This window comes from Mobula birostris, chromosome 6 (genome assembly GCF_030028105.1).
Source record: "Mobula birostris isolate sMobBir1 chromosome 6, sMobBir1.hap1, whole genome shotgun sequence".
Lineage (NCBI taxonomy): Eukaryota > Metazoa > Chordata > Chondrichthyes > Myliobatiformes > Myliobatidae > Mobula > Mobula birostris.
Window position 1 is genome coordinate 181230717 of NC_092375.1, and position 6292 is coordinate 181237008.

The following is a 6292-nucleotide window of genomic DNA, read 5'->3' on the forward strand; positions in this document are numbered from 1 at the left end:
CTGTTTATACATTTCCATAGATGCTGCCTGACCTGTTGAGTTCCTCCAGCATTTTGTGTGTGTTGCTTTGAAATTAATATGGAATTTGCAAAGAAATAGTTGAACAGTTAGACACAAGAGAGACTGCGGATACTGGAAATCTGGAGCAACATACGAAGTGCTGGAGAAACTCAGCAGGTCAGGCAGCATCTAGGGCAGGAAATAAACAGTTGATGTTTCTGGTCAAAACTCTATACCAGGACTTCATCAGTAGAAAATTTACATTTTGCTTTTAAAAAGACTGATTTAATTTCACTACAAGCACTGAGCATTTATGTAGAAGAGCTGTTTTTGGATATACAGTATTGTGCAAAAGTTTTAGGCACATATATATATGTGCCTAAGAGTATTGCACAGTATTATATTTGTCAATGTGGAGCAGTGAGCGAGTTTATAAATCTGGTGGAAGCAAAAGATATTGGGAATGGTGAGGGTGGAACACCGAGGGAGGGATGTGGGGCAGGTGGCAGAGAAGGAGTGCCAGGGGCGGGGTGTGGTGCGGGCGCAGACACACCCAGTCCTGAGACACCAGGCACAGTCATTTGATCCCAAACAGCTGGTTAATCTCTCCCCTCTCCCTTCCCCCTTTTCCAACCATGATTCCCTTTTCCTTGCCTCCTTCCCACTCCCAGTCCACAATAGAGACCCATATAGGAATCAGGTTTATCATGACACACGTAATGAAAATACTTTTTGTGGCCGCAGTGCAGTGCAATGCATAAAATTACTACAAAAGTTTTAGACACCCCAGCTATATATGTGTGCATAAGACCTTTTCTGTTTTCATAATTAAACAGAATAGATAGCACAAAGGGAGTAAATCTGTTTTTATTTTCTATTTGAAAATAGTTCCATTCAATTGATTTGAACATTGACATAAGTAAAACATGCAATTAATGTCACAGGCAGAAGAAAATCTGCAAATGCTGGAAATCCAAAGCAACACTGGAAGGAAAGTTGAAAGAGAATAAGAATGTTCTTATCTGACTTGTGCCCTTCCTTTTCGGTCTTGAAGAAGGCCCTTGGCTCAAAACATCAACTGTTTATTCATTTCCATAGATGCTGCCTCACCTGCTGAGCTCCTCCAGCATTTTGTCTGTGCTGCTGTGCAATTAATGTTCAGTTTTTTCCTATTTTTTATATCAACGAATCAATATTAAATTTGACTATACATAAACCTGTGTGAAAATGGTTGTTGTGACACATCTACTGTGGTAGTGTAGTGGGTAGTGCTTGTCATTCTCACTTTCTGCTTCCACTGCTGACTAGCAGTCTTGTGAAAAGGAGAGCTGAATGTGTCAGTCTCTCCCTGGCAGTACGTAGCCTTTCCTACAGCAAGTCTCATGTAGTGCTTCCTCACCGTTGACACACAGAAACTGAACTCCTTTCAGTCTCAGGCTGAACTACAGAGGATGGGGAGGAGGTCTGGCCCTTGCATGTAGGCTCACCGGTGTTTGGACAGGCCCTGGTGCTCATGAACCAGATCCCCAGCTGTGGGTAAACAGCCCCACTGCCTTGTCTCAGGAGAGACGAAGGCTATGGGAGTAAACCCAGGTAGCAAATCAGGAGTGGAGCCTCTAAGGCGGCTGGATGCTGTTGAACATCCTTCCTGCATTTCCTGTAGCCAAGTTGGTGCCAAAGGTATTGCTTCATAAGCTTTCCTTTAGACTACAGTGGTGAGGCTGAGAGGCGGATCTTGATGACAGGGCATCTCAGAATCCCCATATCCTTCTGCCCAGGCTTCTGATGATGATCACCATCACCCATTGTTCTTTGAGACAGACAGATGACTACCCAACATAAACCTGGAGAGTTATAGGAATAAATTCTGGTTTGGTTGTTAAATACACGAGATAACACATTTTTAAAAACAGTTGAGGCATATTTATGACCATTCACTAGAATAACAAGAGTTAAAGCTGCTATTAATTTCCAGTTTGTGAAATATTTATTCTGCTTATTTTATCTCATCATGTTTCAGATTAATATTGAATATTTAGTATGGTTAATTAATTAATTTGTTAATTTAGCAATACAGCACGGACAAGGCCCTTCTAGCTCTTGGAGCCATAATCCCCAACAACCCCAATTAAGCCTGACCTAATTATGGTACAATTTACGATGGTCAATTCACCTACCTGGTATGTTTTTGGACTGTGGGAAGAAACCGGAGGATCTGGGGTAAACCCATGCATACCACAGGGAGGGCATACAGGGACTCCTTATAAGCGACGTTGGAATTGAACTCCAAACTCTGACACCCTGAGCTGTAATAGTGTCACGCTAACTGGTACGCAAGCATAATTCTTGAGTTAATCTTCATGGATTTCTTTTTGTCGTATGTAGCAATGCTGTAATATTGACATATCTTTACATTATAAAGATTATAACAAAATAGATGAAGAAATTATCTTAACACTAAATCTACTGCATACATTTTCAAAACAATTTTAGAACACAAATGTATTCTAATGTAAAAATCTCATTGATTTTTTTATCTTAGCTTTACATACCATCAGGTATGAAAAGGCTTAGAAGTGTTAGCAAGAGTTTTAATACTAACAAAAAAAATTAAATATGTGCAATATACACTCAATTACCACTTTTTTAGGTACACCTGTACACTGGCTTGTTAATGTAAATATCTAATTAGCTAATCATGTGGCAGCAACTTAATGTATAAAGGCATGCAGACGTGGTCAAGAGGTTCAGGGTGTTGGGGTGTCAGGGAGGGGTAGCACCTCTGGTGGGGGAACATATCGTGTCCTTTTCAAGGCGGTTAGTCCGCCTTTGGTCCCCACCTGGCACTCAGCTCTCACCTGTGGCTCCCCGCAGCTGTCCGCATACGACAGTGGCCACACCCTGGGCAACGGCTTCGACAAGCCGGCTAAACCAGGTGAGGGTAGCCGATGGGTCTCCAACCCTCGGTGAGATAGGGAGTTGTCTATCCCAGCATGTGAAGACAGACTCCGGCAGATTGAGTGGACGAGACCAATGGAAGGTCCAACGGTCAAGAAGGCGGTCTCTGCAAGCGTCGTGGAACGTGTAGAGCAGGACAAGACACAGAGGATGTCCTGGTCATCCACTGCGCCTAATCCCATCTCCAGCCGTCTTGACTCTGTCTTGCCACTGGATCCAGGTGGGAATTGGGAAGAGAGAATGAGGCTGACGCTGCACAACTCTCCCTCACTTATATCCAAATCACACACTAGTCTCGACACCATCTGGTGTCAAGGTCCTCATCGGCGTCGACAATGGGCGAACAACAATGTTATTCAGACCAAACATCAAAATAGGGAAGAAACGTGATCTAAGTGGCTTTGACTGTGGAATGATTGGTGGTGCCAGATGGGGTGGTTTGAGTATCTCTCAGGGTTTTCATGCACAACAGTCTCCAGAGTTTACAAAGGATGGTGCAAAGAACAAAAAGATATCCAGTGAGTGGCAGTTCTGTGGGTGAAAATGTCTTGTTAATGAGAGAGGTCAGGTCCAGATAGGTTCAAACTGATAGGAAGGCAACGGTAACTCAAATAATGACTGTATGTGTTACAACAGTGGTGTGCAGAAGAGCATCTCTGAATGCACAACATGTCGAACCTTTAAGTGGATGGTCTACAGCAGCAGAAGACCATGAACATACACTCACTGGCCACTTTATTAAGTACAGGAAATACCTAATAAAGTGGCCACTGAGTGTAATGTGGATGCTGGAAACATGAAATGAGATAAATGTTATAAATGCCCAGCAGGTCAGGGAGTATTTGCAAAAGGAGTGCTAATGTTTCAAGTTGATGACAGAAAAAGAAATAGTTTACATGCAGATAAAAAGCCTTTTCCACGACATCCTTGGCAGGATTCCTTAAAGGTTCATTTGCAAGTTGAGCCGGTGGTGAGGAAGGCAAATGCAATGTTAGCAATCATTTTGAGAGGACTAGAATATAAAAGCAAGTATGTAATGCTGAGGCTTTATAAAGCACTAGTGGGGCCTCACTTGGAGTATTGTGAGCGGTTTTAGGCCCCTTTTCTAAGAAAGGATGTGCTGACATTGGAGAGGATTCAAAGGAGTTTCATGAAAATGATTCTGTGATTGAAAGGCTTGTCATAGGAGGAGTGCTTGATGGCTTTGGGCCTGTACTCTCTGGAATTCAGAAGAATGAGGGGTGTCTGCATTGAAACCTATCAAATGGCGAAAGGCCTCGGTAGAGTCGATGTGTAGAGAATGTTTCCTATGGTAGCAGGGTCTAAGACTAGCGGACACAGCCTCAGAATAGAGCAGCCATCCTTTTAGAATGGAGGTGAGGAGGAATTCCTTTTAACCAGAGAGTGGTGAATCTGTGGAACTTGTTGCCACAGGTAGCTGTGGAGGCCAAACCTTTGGGTATATTTAAGGCAGAGGTTGATAGATTCTTGATCACTCAGGGCATGAAGGGATATGGGAAGAAGGCAGGAGATTGTGGCTGAGAGGGAAATAGATCAGCCATGATGAAATGATGGAGCAGATCAATGGGCCGATTGGTCTAATGCTGTTCCTATATCTTATGGTATTATTTTGCTCAGGAGATGCCACATTTGCCTTTTGATCTCCTTCCCTTTCACTGCTCAATGTCTCAAACAGTGGCTTGCTCGTTCTTATTTCGGTTTAGTACACAGTATTCAATGCTTTGTACTCTTTCCACCACATTGGCTATTATTATGTCCCATTAAAATACCGTTTGGATCTCTGGTTTGGTAGGAAGTGAGGAGGTCCAAGGACAAGCGTAGCATCTCCTAAGTTTGCATGGATGAAAGCATCTTGGAGAAGCAGGTGTTACTGGTGATTGAGAGGTGGACCAGGATATTGGAAGAAAAATGGAAGAGCAGTTGCTTTTGTTTGACCATAAGATCATAAGATATAGGAGCAGAAATAGGCCATCTGGCCCATCGCGTTTGGTGGCATCAGGCTTTAGAAACTAGAAGCGGAGGATGATTATCCATCGTATGTGGCAGCAAATGGCATGGCTTATGAGGATGAAATCATGAAAACAATTTAAGAAGGGGAAATCATGCTTGACTTAGATGAAGGGATTAAAAGTAACATTAGCAAATTTGCAGATGATGCAAAGCTGGGTGGCAGTGTGAAATGTGAGGAGGATGTTATGAGAATGCAGGGTGAATTGGACAGGTTGGGTGAGTGGGCAGATGCATGGCAGATGCAGTTTAATGTGGATAAATGTGAGGTTATCTACTTTGGTGGCAAGAACGGGAAGGCAGATTACTATCTGAATGGTGTCAAGTTAGGAAAAGGGGAAGTACAATGAGATCTAGGTGTCCTTGTTCATCAGTCACTGAAAGTAAGCATGCAAGTACAGCATGCAGTGAAGAAAGCTAATGGCATGTTGGCCTTCATAACAAGGGGAGTTGAGTATAGGAGCAGAGAGGTCCTTCTGCAGTTGTACAGTGCCCTGGTGAGACCACACCTGGAGTATTGTGTACAGTTTTGGTCTCCAAATTTGAGGAAGAACATTCTAGCCTTTGAGGGAGTGCAGTGTAGGTTCATGAGATTAATTCCCAGGATGGCGGGACTGTCATATGTCGAAAGATTAGAGCGACTGGGCTTGTATACACTGGAATTTAGAAGGATGAGAGGGTATCTGATTGAAACATATAAGATTATTAAGAGATTGGACACACTAGAGGCAGGAAACATGTTCCCAATGTTAGGGGAGTCCAGAACCAGAGGCCACAGTTAAAGAATAAGGGGTAGACCATTTAGAATGGAGTTGAGGAAAAACTTTTTCACACAGAGGGTTGTGGATTTGTGGAATGCTCTGCCTCAGATGGCAGTGGAGGCCAATTCTCTGGATTCTTTCAAGAAAGAGTTAGATAGCGCTCTTAAAGATAGCGGAGTGAAGGGATATGGGGCGAAGGCAGGAAAAGGGTACTGATTGTGGATGATCAGCCGTGATCACAGTGAATGGTGGTGCTGGCTCGAAGGGCTGAATGGCCTACTCCTGCACCTATTGTGTATTGAAATAAGTTTTATGCTGGTTTGAGAGAGGGGAGTGGGTAAAAGGAAAAAGTGTCTGAAATGAAACAGACTGTGATGATAAAGGCTAGCAGCTGAAGAAAAAGGAAGAAAATGTAGTTGGCAACCTGCTCAGTTCAGGTGCAATTAGCAACAAGAGCTGCTATTATTCAAAATACCTGCATTCTGTGAGAGAGAAAAAAAACAACAGAACAGATGCTAAGAAGACTACGATAGAGTCCATGGTTT